This window comes from Saimiri boliviensis, chromosome 10, assembly GCF_048565385.1.
Source record: "Saimiri boliviensis isolate mSaiBol1 chromosome 10, mSaiBol1.pri, whole genome shotgun sequence".
Classification (NCBI taxonomy): domain Eukaryota; kingdom Metazoa; phylum Chordata; class Mammalia; order Primates; family Cebidae; genus Saimiri; species Saimiri boliviensis.
Window position 1 is genome coordinate 35,964,260 of NC_133458.1, and position 12,664 is coordinate 35,976,923.

A 12,664-nucleotide genomic window follows, 5' to 3' on the forward strand; every position below is an offset into this window, starting at 1 on the left:
TCTGGTTTTCTGTTGATTTTTTCAAGGATTTTTTGTGTCCCTATCTCCTTTAGTTCTACTCTGATCTTAGTTATTTCTTGTCTTCTGCTAGCTTTTGAGTTTTTTGATCTTGCACCTCTAGCTCTTTCAATTTTGACAATTGGGTGTCGATTTTAGATTTTTCCTTGCTTCTCATGTGGGCATTTATTGCTATACATTTTCCTCTAGATGCTGTTTTAATTGTGTTCCAGAGATTCTGGTACGTCATGTCTTTGTTCTCATTGGTTTCAAAGAACATCTTTATTTCTACCTTCATTTCATTGTTTATCCAGATGACATTCAGGAGCCGGTTGTTCAGTTTCCATGAAGCTGTGCAGTTCTGAGTTCGTTTCTTAATTCTGAGTTCTAATTTGATTGTCCTGTGGTCTGAGAGACTGTTTGTTATGATTTCCATTCTTTTGAGTTTTCTGAGGAGTGATTTACTTCCAATTACGTGGTCAATTTTAGAGTAGGTACAATGTGGTGTTGAGAAGAATGTATATTCTATGGCTTTGGGGTGAAGATTTCTGTAGATGTCTATTAGGTGAGCTTGGTCCAGATCTGAGTTCACATCCTGGATATCCTTGTTAATTTTCTGTCTCCTTGATCTGTCTAATATTGACAGTGGAGTGTTAAAGTCTCCCACTATTATTGTGTGGGAGTGTAAGTCTCTTTGTAGGTCATTAAGAACTTGCTTTATGTACATGGGTGCTCCTGTATTGGGTGCATATATATTTAGGATCATTAGCTCTTTTTGATGTATTGATCTTTTTACCATTATGTAATGCCCATCTTTGTCTCTTTTGTTCTTTGTTGGTATAAAGGCCATTTTATCAGAGACTAAAATTACAACTCCTGCTTTTTTTTACTCTCCATTTGCTTGATAAATCTTCCTCCATCCCTTTATTTTGAGCCTATGTGTGTCCTTTGACCTGAGATGGGTTTCCTGAATACAGCACACTGATGGATCTTGACTTTTTATCCAATTTGCCAGTCTGTGTCTTTTGATTGGGGCATTTAGCCTATTTACATTTAAGGATAACATTGTTATGTATGAATTTGATCCTTCCATTTTGATGCTAGCTGGGTGTTTTGGCCATTAGTTGATGCATTTTCTTCATTGTGTCGATGGTCTTTATCATTTGGTACGTTTTTGGAATGGCTAGTACTGGTTGTTCCTTTCCTTGCTTAGTGCTTTTTTCAGGAGCTCTTGTAAGCCAGGCCAGGACAAAGTCTTTCTAAGCACTGCAGTAAACGCTATTTCTTTGTGTCTTTCTTGATGTGCTTTCTCTGCACTGAGAAGGTTGACTTTAAGAAGTGCTAAGACATCAGATTTATGTTAGCTGAAAACATACAAAGCCCCTGGTCAATTTGTATGATGCCTTTTAGGTTCTCCTGGCATGGGAAAGAGGACAACTGTGTGATTTAGCTTTGCTCTTTAGAATACTGCATTAGGATTTGGGGGCCAAAGTCACCACTAATGAATAAGTAGTAGAAATAGCAGTAACAATAATGATATCAACAGCTAATAATTGATATTAATAGATATCTGAAGAACTTACAATGTGCCAAACACTGTTTCACATATTTACGTTATCTCATTTATCCCATACAATAATCTATTTGATATTATTATTCTATATTTTACAGACCCATAAAGGTTAAATAACTTGACCAAGGTCACCCTTCCAGCTAGTGGTGGGAAGAGAATTTGGATATAGGGTGTCTAGCTCTAATGGCCATGTTCTTGAACATCACACCATTATGTACTCTGAAAACAGAGAAGCAACAAAGAAATTCAGCTATTGATGCCTTACATGTATTAATTTATGCAATATTTCCAAAGCCCTGTGGAGTAGAAATAATTATTACATATTATTTCATGTACTTTAAAAGTGAGGAAACAGACATAGAAATTACCCAGCTCTAGCCCTTATTTCTTATTGTCCATGCATCTGTTTTTCTTTGGGAGCTTGGAGGAAGAAATAACCATAGCAGGTATAACTCAGGTATCCCCAGACCATCACCTAGGTATAGTGCCCCATCGCACTATTAGCAATACCACTGGTAATCAAAGTTAAATCTTCCTATGTAAATATGTACTTCACCTCTATCTATTTTTGAAAATAAATCCTTAACACTTTCTTAGTTTTTTTTTTTTTATTATTGTTAAAATTATTTCTTTCCCTGTTACAGAGAAATCAGAGCTTCCTGATTAGGCTCACCAAGGTCTTAAATAGAAAGGTCATAGGTCATAATTCTAGGAAAACAGGATGTGGATGTTCCAGTCCCCATCTCATAATTATAGAAACGTGAAAAATCTACAAGCATCTCCCAAACACTCTAAAGCAAAACTGCTGATAACACTAATCATTATCACGCTTTCATAATGTTATCTCTGGAAAAGATGAAAACTCTTCAGACAATTTTGGAAGGAGATATCAGGGTCCAGATTAATTATTTCAGACATAAAATGGCACTGACTATAGTTTTTATCCTTCTGTAAGTGTTCTCAGAAACTATCTAACATCCTTTAGTGTTAAAAGTAAGAGCAATTTTTAGAGGGTTTTGTTTGTTTTAAAATCAAGCATCTGCCTTAAGGAGTGAGGCTGCCTTTAGAATATTTCCAGTCTCTCATAGACAGGCTGCCATAAAGTAAACATTCATTTCCTGGCTCACAAATGACCTCTTTCGCTCATAACATCTGCAGGATCCATAATTTAATCCAGAGAACAACAGAGGACTCTGAGATAGCATCATTCATATGAGCATCAAATGCTGTTTATTTTCAAGGAATGGCAATTTTAATTTTCTGGCATGCTTAATAAAAATCAAAGAATATTAAGTCTATTCCTGCTTCATTCTTCTTCATAGCATTTACTGCCGTCTGACAGATTACATGTATACACACACACACACACATATCTATTTTATATTTATTTATTATATCTCCCAATTTGAATGTCTGCTCCATGAGGGCAGAAGCTACTTCTGTTTTTTCAACTGCTATATTCTCAGTACTTACAATAGTGGCTGAAATGTAGGAAGCATTTTCCACATATCTGTAAAATATATAAATGTGTGCATCTGTGAATAAGTCCATGTAAACAGCAGACAATTAAAATTCAATCAATCAAAGGTCAGCATATTGAAATTCTATTCTAGAAATTAAAAATAGAATAATAGTAATAAAAAGGAAATAAATAAAATTTTGGTTCTTAGCTGGTAAGGATAAAAGAGGGGAAATAAACATGAGAAGAACGAAGTTAATAATTCATTGTGCTTAAATTATAAAAACAAATGGGAGATGCCAGTGCTTTACATACTGGAAATTTTCTATAAACACTTACACATTAGTCTGAAGCAGAACAGATTTATAAAGCATAGTTTGGAAAATAAACTTGTCCAAGAGCTTCTAGAATACAAAACTACAAAAGCTAAGACTCATTATTTACTTATTCACAATATTAGACTATCATATTCCATAAGGGTACAATCAAAGATGATTTCCTAAGTCTTTTTTCTTTAAGGTGAAGTACTAAAGATGCTTAAGTTTTTAGTAATTAATAATATTCCTTTATAATGTATATGTGAGGATATTTTATCTGTTCACTATTCATTTGTAGTACCCTTTTTTTCACAACTAAATTATAAAATCTCTATTAAATAACAAAGTATTTACCTGCACCTATTCTTTATCAGGATTAGTACATAGTATTATGTTCATGAGTACATTTTCAGCTTATTGATGATAGATTGGGGTCTATAACTTGATTCCACCACAATATTTGTTGGGTATAAGTTAACTATTGCAAATACCTCTATCCCTTTCCAAATTTCTCAAATTGCATTAATCAATTCCTTACTTTGCACTCTTCATGTAGTGAATCTATAGAGCTGTACCATAGCACTCATAATTAATTTTATTTATGATTGTTCTTTAAGGACAAGAAACAGTCACCTTATTGCTTCTAACACTGATTATAGTAGACACTTAGCAGATGTATACTGGGTTGACTATTTCCATTTTCAGAATTAAATTTAAGAGAAATCATATGTACAGAACCTTGAGATCCTGAATGAACTACAGAACACGGCCATGGCCATAAAATCTAATTAAATCTGGTCTTTTCACCCCAAGAGGCTTGCCATGAGTGTTTACTTGCTATGCTTCTGGCTCCATATCTTTTAAGGCTTAATAAAAATGTTATATTTCACAACAGAGAATTTCTAAACAATTTTCTCCATGAATGGCCTAAAACCATAGTAGGGATCAGGCTTTCCCTGTTCTAGTGTCTACCCTCTTTCTGCCAAAAAGAGGTTGTATAGATCAATGAGATATAATAGTATCTGTGATGAGTTTTGAGCTCCCTAAATTTTTCTAAGCTTCTCATAAATTGAGGAAAGAAACTTTATCCTTAAATTTTGCAAAAGAAAAGACTTTTGCTGTGAAGAAGTTTGCCATTTAAAAAAACATAAAAGAAAATTAATGAGTTTACTCTTGTGAAATAAACCCTTTAAGAAACATTCAGCTTAGAAGGCTTGCTAAAGTTCCCTCATAGTTTTTTAAAATGACTTTTTAAAAAATGTTTTTATGCCAATTATCTCATCTTCTTTTGAAGTGTAACCAACTATATGCCTGTGTGGGTATGTGTGTTTACGTTTTTACTGCTTTCAAGACTGTTGTCTGTCTGAGACAAAACTTCCATTATTGCATTTCACCAAATTTCTAAATGTCTCAAATGCTCAGCATCTTAAAAAAAACCTTAAAAGATAGTAACACTGCAACAATTTAAAAATCAGAAAACACCCAGTGCAAAATGTTGGTTTACGATACCGTTCTCCAATAAAAGGAACCATGTTGTTGGAGGAATAACTGATTCAAGAGTTGGGGCAGGAAATACACAAGATGAGCCTAGAATGTTGCAATGTTAGAAAGTAAGAAAGTGCTAAAAACAAACAAGCAAGCAAGCAAACAAAAGCAAGGACAGACGTATGTCAAAGATACACTGAAGTCAACAATTAGAGCTGGAGCAATCTGGGCAACTAAATAAACAGAGTAATGTTGAATTATAACCTAAAGCAGAAAATAAATATCCATGAGTCCATAATGGTGCAAATAATTGACTGAATAAATAAATATATAGAGATGAAGAGACAAATCTCTCATGCAGAAGAATTCCAAAACAGTTATATAGCTACTCAGCCTTCAAGGAGGTAAAGCATAAGTTCCTACTTCTTAAGTGTGAATGGCACATGGTGATACCTTTCCAAATAGTTCAATATGGAAAGAGAGAGAAAAAAAATAATTTTACAGTGGAAAAACCTAGCAAACATAACCTCAGTCAGATAATCAGGTTAACATGAACAGAGCTAAGTTATGTGGGTAGTACAAACCCTTGACATGATGTGATAAGGATGATGCTTTACTTCTGTGTTCACACTCCCTTAAACCGTAGCCCTAGTCTAATCATGAGAAAAACATTAGGCAAATTTCCACTGAGGGACATCAAAGTAGCTGACCAGTTCATCTCAAAACTGTCAAGGTCATGAAAATCAGAAAGTCTGAGAAACTGTCACAGCCAAGAGGAGTGAGCCAAACGAAACATGATGACTAAATGTAATACAGTATCTTGGGTGGGGTTTTGATACAAAAAAGAACATTAGATGAAAACTAAAAACATCTTAATAAATCATGGACTTAGTTTTTAAAAAGTTTGAATAAATGAATTCTCCAGAAGAAATAAGAGATGATTGTTATATCGTGGTAACTAGACACAAAGTTTCACGTTAATTATATATCTCAACAAAATATTTTATACTAAGGATGCTGTATCACAAAACCGATCAGCATTATAAGGCCAAAAGGGAAAATAATTACTTTTTATGCAACATGCATTCTTCCACAAATAAATTCCAATTTTTAAAAAACATTCAGAGGACTGAAAAATAGAGCAAGTTTCGAATTGGAAGCTCTTTCTTAATACACGTAGCCCCTCACACGCCTTAAGGTAATAAAAGCCATCTAAGACAAAACCACAGCCAACATTATACTGAATGGGGAAAGTTGAAAGCATTATCCCAAGAACTAGAACAGGAAAAGGATGCCGATTTTCGCCACTTCTATTCAACATAGTACTGGACATCTTAGCCAGAGCAACAGAAAAAAGAAGGAAATAAATAAAGGGCATCCAAACTGGCAAAGAGGAAGTCAAACTGTTGCTGTTTGATGATGGTATCATTGTATACCTAGGAAACCCTAAAGACTCATCCAGAAAGCTTCTAGAACTAGTAAACAAATTCAGCAAAGTTTCAGGATACAAAATTACTGTATACAAATCAGTAGCTCTGCTATATACCAAGCAGTGACCAAGTTGAGAATCAAATCAAGAACTCAATCCCTTTCAAAATAGCTGCAAATAAATAAATAAATAAATAATAAAATAAAATACTTATGAATATACCTAACCAAGGATGTGAAAGATGTCTACAAGGAAAACTACAAAGAACTGTGAAAAGAAATCATAGATGACCCAAACAGATGGAAACACATCCCATGCTCATGGATGGTTAGAATCAATATTGTCAAAATGACTAAACTGCTAAAAGCAATCTACAAACTCAATGCAATTCCCATCAAAATACCACCATCATTCTTCACAGAATTGAAAAAAATAATTCTAAAATTCATATGGAACCAGAAAAGAGCCCACAAAGCCAAAGTAAGACTAAGCAAAAATGAACATATCTGGAAGCATCACATTACATATTACCTGACTTCAATCAATACTATAAGGCCATAGTCCAAAACAGAATGGTACTCATATAAAAATAGGCACATAGACCACTACAATAGAATAGAGAACCCAGAAATAAACTCAAATACTTATAGCCAACTAATCTTCGACAAAGCAAACAAAAATATAAAGTGAGGAAAGGACACCCTATTCAACAAATGGTGCTGGAATAACTGGCACACCACATGTAGAAGAATGAAGCTGGATCCTCATCTCTCACCTTATGCAAAAATCAACTCATGATGGATCAAATACTTCAATTTAAGACCTGAAATCATAAATATTCTTGAAGACATCAGAAAAACCCTTCATTAGCTTAGGCAAAGCCTTCATAACCAAAAACCCCAAAGCAAATGCAACCAAACTAAAGATAATAAAAGGTACTTAATTAAACTAAAAAGCTTGTGCCCAGCAAAAGAAATAATCAGCATAATTAACAGACAACCCTCAGAGTGAAAGAAAATCTTCATGATCTGCACATCCAACAAAGGACTAATACTCAGAATCTACAAAGAACTCAAATGAATCTACAAGGAACTCAAACAAATCAGAAAGAACAAAAACAATCCCATGAAAAAGTGGGACAGAGACATGAAAAGGCAATTCTCAAAAGAAAATGTACAAATTGTCAACAAGCATATGAAAAAATGTTCAACATCACTAGTTATCAGGGAAATGAAAATCAAAACCACAGTGATCTGATACCACCTCACTCCAGCAAGAACAGTCATAATCAAAAAATTAAAAAATAACAGATGTTGCTGTGGATGTAGCGAAAGGGAACACTTTCACACTGTTGGTGGAATTGTAAACTAGTATAACCACTATGGAAAACCATATGGAGATTCCTTAAAGCACCAAAAGTAGATCTACCATTTGATTTATCAATCCCACTACTAGGTGTCCACCCAGAGGAAAAAAAGTCATTGCATGAAAAAGATAATTGCACATGCATGTTTATAGCAGCCTAATTTGCAATTGCAAAAATATAGAACCAGCCCAAATCAATCAATGAGTGGATAAAGAAAATGTAATATATATATATATACACACACACACACACACATACATACCATAAAATACTACTCAACCATAAAAAGGAATTAAATAATGACATTCTCAGCAACTTGTATGGAACTGGAGACCATTATTCCAAGTGAAGTAACTCAGAAATGGAAAATCAAACATCATACGTTCTCAGTCATATGTGGGAGCTAAGCTATGAGAACTCAAAGGCATAAGAATGACAAACTGGACTTTGGGGGCTTGAGGAAAAAGGTAGGAGATGGCAAAGGATAAAAGACTACACATTGGGTACAGTGCACACTGCTTGGGTAATGGGCACACCAGAATCTCAGAAATCACCATTAAGTAATTCATTCATGTAACCAAACACCACCTGTTTCCCAAAAACCTATTGAAATTTTTTTTTAAAAATGCTTTAAAATACATGCAGCCCCTCAAATCCCAATCTTTCCTTTACCTTTAGGACTATTTCTCTCTAAATTCAACACCTCCTTTGGTATTTTATTGACATCTATTGTTTTAACTATTGCTTCTGTCATTGGCCCCCAAATTCACATTTCTTAATCTTTCTTATGATTCAAGACACTTTTCCAGTAATACTCTAGAAGAGATGCCCTGCTGAACACATACAAATCTGAACTCATTATCTCCCACCAAAATATCTGCTCTTTTTCCCTTTTTTTTTTTTTTTTTTTTTTTTTTTTTTTTTTTTTTTTTTTTTTTTTAAGACAGGGTCTCACTCTGTCACCCAGGCTGTAGTGCAGTGGTGGGATCATGGCTCATTGCAGCTTTGATCTCGTGGATTCAAGTGATCCTCCAGCCTCAGCCTCCCTAGTAGCTGGAAATGCAGCTATATACCACCATACCTGTCTACTTTTTAATTTTTTATGGAGACAGGGGTCTCACTATGTTGCCCAGGATGGTCTCAAACTCCTGGGCTCACACAATCCTCCCACCTCTGCCTCCCAAAGTGCTAGGATTATAGGCCTGAGCCACCATGCCCATCCTTACATTTGTTTTTTTAAATCATCAAAGCTATAGCCACTCTTTCTCAAACTAGAAAGCATAAGGACACCTTCAACTTGTACTTATTCCTCATTACCAAATCCTATCAATTTCAAACACCATCAATTCTAAATTTAAATTTCTTAAATATTTCCTGGCATTTTAAAATCCTATCCCATTCTCTAAATCTAGGATCTCACCATCTCTGCAAAGTCTTCTAGCTATTCTCCTTGCTTCTAATTATTTTTCCTTCTAGAATCTATTTTTCTTCCTATAGTCAGAGTTATCCTCTTAAAATACAGGTCTCATCTTTGTCAGAACAATACAGGTCAAATTCCTTAGCAAAGCAACCAAGTCCCTTCACATGGACTCCAACCCAGTCTTCTAGTCTCCTTTCCCTACAAGTAGCCCCCTCCCTACCACAAACACTCCTGTTCTTCAGCCGCACCTGCCTTTTCTTGGTCCCTGAAACTCCAAGCTCTTACAAACCCGTATGTTCTAGTATCCAGCTCATGCTGCTGAATGCTCTCCCCTCCAATATTTGCTTGAGAAATCAGTCTTACACACCAGGTGCTCTACTTGTGACACCTTCCTATCTCCCCACATTCAAAATTGGCCCTTTCCTTTTCTGTTCTCCCAAAACATTTTATTTCTGCCCTTCAGACTGCTTCTATTTTACCTGATATTACATTTAAACATGTATAGCTTTGCTACTTAGAAATGGTCCATAGATCCACATTGTCATGACTTGAAAGCTTGGTAGAAATGTAAATTTTCAGACCCAAACTTTGACCATACCAAATCAGAATTTGCCAACAGGATCCCTAGATGATTGGCATACACAAGAGAGTTTGAGAAACACTAATATACATCTCTGCCCAATTATTCTTTGAAAGGTTTCACCTTTGTAATGCTCTCTCCCCTACCCACACCAGTTATACTGTCCTACATATAGCTCTTATTTAATAACAGTGTGTTGAATAAAACTTGAGTGTTTAGTGTCACTTATAAAATCCTTGATGTCTGACTATAGTAATGTCCTCCTCATAATCCCTATTATGAGTTTGATGCTTTATCTTGGCTTCTTTTATGACTTGAGTATACAATATGGCTTTTCGACAGACATTCCTATGCCAAATTCTGCAGAGCAGCAAAAGAGGTTTTAGTGTATAATTATCATTATGACACTTCACCAAATATTATTCCTTCTTCTTGTTCTACTAAATGTCATTTTGCAGGACTTTTGTGAAATGTAATGAATAAAACCTCATCATATCTGGGTTAACATTATATAATAAGGCATTGGGGATTGTGAGACGTCTGAGAGGGAGGAGAGAACCACTGATTTCTAATTTATTTCAAGAATAAATCTATACTAATTCGGCACAGATGAGAATTAAGGCTTGAGAAAATATAATTCACTAACATGAGAAAAAGAATCAACTCTCTCAATGGCTTATTACTTCATGCCACAAGTATTTTAAATTACGCATCTCCTATTCATAAGCATTATTTTCAGTAATCTTTGGAGATTTATTGAAACCAACCATAACATCACTGTGAGATATTTATGAAGGAAATCTTATTGTCCATTTTAAAATCAAACAATAGATAATCTAATGAGCTTGTTCAGGGTCATTTGAAATAGAGGATGTGAGGCATAAAACTCAGACCTCCCAGGAATGATAATACTGACATTCTAGGGATGTTTCAGGGATAGTGAGTTAATATTTGCAAAGTGTTTAGGATACTGCCCAGTTTTGATAAGCTTTATATAAGCATTTATTTAATGAATAGCTATGTAGGTAGTAGGTAGATACAGGCAGATACATCCCAGATCAAGGTGATGAACTTTCAAGTAACAAAATGTGTTTCTATGTGTCTTGTCAGACTATTATTTAAGGCTTCTGAACACAGTGACATAACATAGTGTCATGTAGAAAACACAAGAAATAATCTCTTCTAACTCTGTCCTACGCCCTCATATTTCTTCAGCAGGCATTCCTCCCATAGAAGGAAGAAATATTAACTTGACACTCAGCAGTGGTTTCAGCCTAAGAAACAGAGGACCTCACACAGTAGTTCACCTCAGTTAAAATGTATGCATATTACCTAGAATCAGGCTCAGGAGTTTTCTCTTATTGGCACTACAAGTGCATTTTATAGAATAGATGATATCTCAAGCCCTGAAATATGATGGAGGAAGGTACATGTTCATGAGTAAATAACAACAAGCTCCAGGTGGTAGGCGCCACCTGGCAAGCCAGCCCAAGCCTCCTTGGATTCTCTGTGGGTGCTTTAGATACGGAGGAAGCTGGGTAATGAGTAAACAGGGCTATTGCCTAAGACAAGTTTCATCCACTTCACAAGTTTCCTAAAATTGGCCCTGTTCCCAGGAGCCGAGGCTATATCAGAAGTGTCTCCAAAGGCTAATAATTCTGTCATCTATGAGATGAAGGATATTTAGGCCAATGTGAAATTATGCCAAGTACTATTAAACTGCATCATTCCTATGCCTCTAAGAAGCATTTTTTTTTTCTTTTCTTTTACTTTAAGTTCTGGGACACATGTGCAGAATGTGCAGGTTAATTACATAGGTATACATGTGCCATGATGGTTTGCTGCACCTATCAATCCGTCATCTAGGTTTTAAGCCCTGCATGCATTAGGTGTTTTTCCTAATGCTCTCCCTCTTCTTGTCCCCACCCACTGACAGGCCCCGGTATATAATGTTCTCCTCCCTGTGTCCATGTGTTCTCATTGTTCAACTCCCACTTATAAGTGAGAATATGCAGTGTTTGGTTTTCTGTTCCTGTGTTAGCTGAGAATGATGGAGAAGCATATTTAATCTCACATATTTTAACAGAATTATGCCAAATCATAGTTTCATTTAGTCTCATAACATTAATTTTCTACCTTTCCAGAAATGCTTTGAGCATAATTTCCTGTTTTATCTGTAATTACTTACTACTAAAATTTTGTATAGCCATCTCGCTTCTTTTGTTTGTCCTTATTTAAAATCATTTTTCTACTTCATTAACATTATTAATTTTAAGATTTATGTATATACTTTCTAATGCTTTGATACTTTAAATTCTATTATACTGGTTCCCAAGAATAAGATTGCTGGCTTAAAAGTATATTTAAATTTTTAGAGATGTTTCCAGAATTGCTCTCCCAAAAAAGTCCATACTAATACATTTCCACAAGCAATATATGAGAATTTTCTTTCTCAGAATCCCCACCATCAATAGATGATATCACCAATTTTGGGTTTTTCCAATCTCATGAATGTAAAGTAATACATTATACTTTAAATTGTCTTTCCCTAACTTTTTGTGCATTCCAGCACAAAAAGTTTTTTCATTTTGTCATTTGAATTTGCTTTTCTATTAACTGTTTGTTCATATATACATAGTATTAAAAGTTTTGCAAATAAAATTATTTAAAATGGCATTTAGTATATTTTCGATTGATGTAAAAATCAAATTTTTTTTAAAAATAAAAATTTGGTATCATTTTTTAATCTGAAGAGATAAATATCTAATACTGAAGATGTGATAATGTCTAATACTGAAGACACATAGGGAATCTGCAATGTTGGTGGAAGTAAAAACAGAAACCATCTTTTTGCAGAGAAATTGGCAGAGAGTGGCTGGATGTGGTGGTTCACACACATAATTCCAGCAATTTGGGAGGGCAAGCCAGGCAGGTTACTTGAGTTTAAGAGTTTGCGACCAGACTGACCAACATGGTTAAAACTCATCTCCACTAAAAATACAAAAATTAGTTGGTGGTGGCGGGCACCTGTAATCCCA

At 34.9% G+C, this 12,664-nt stretch overlaps 1 protein-coding gene across 8 annotated transcripts in view; it reads right to left on the bottom strand.

Moving 5' to 3' along the window:
• Window positions 1-12,664, bottom strand: part of CPED1 (cadherin like and PC-esterase domain containing 1) — a 310,759-nt gene that overhangs the window by 251,622 nt on the left and 46,473 nt on the right. The window contains exon 2 of one of the 8 annotated variants that reach the window (XM_074379157.1): window positions 3,044-3,080. The exons of the other annotated variants lie outside the window; for them this stretch is intronic. The gene's annotated coding sequence lies outside the window, so the exon portion shown is untranslated. The remainder of the gene's footprint in view (window positions 1-3,043; window positions 3,081-12,664) is intronic. 8 annotated transcript variants of the gene reach the window in all.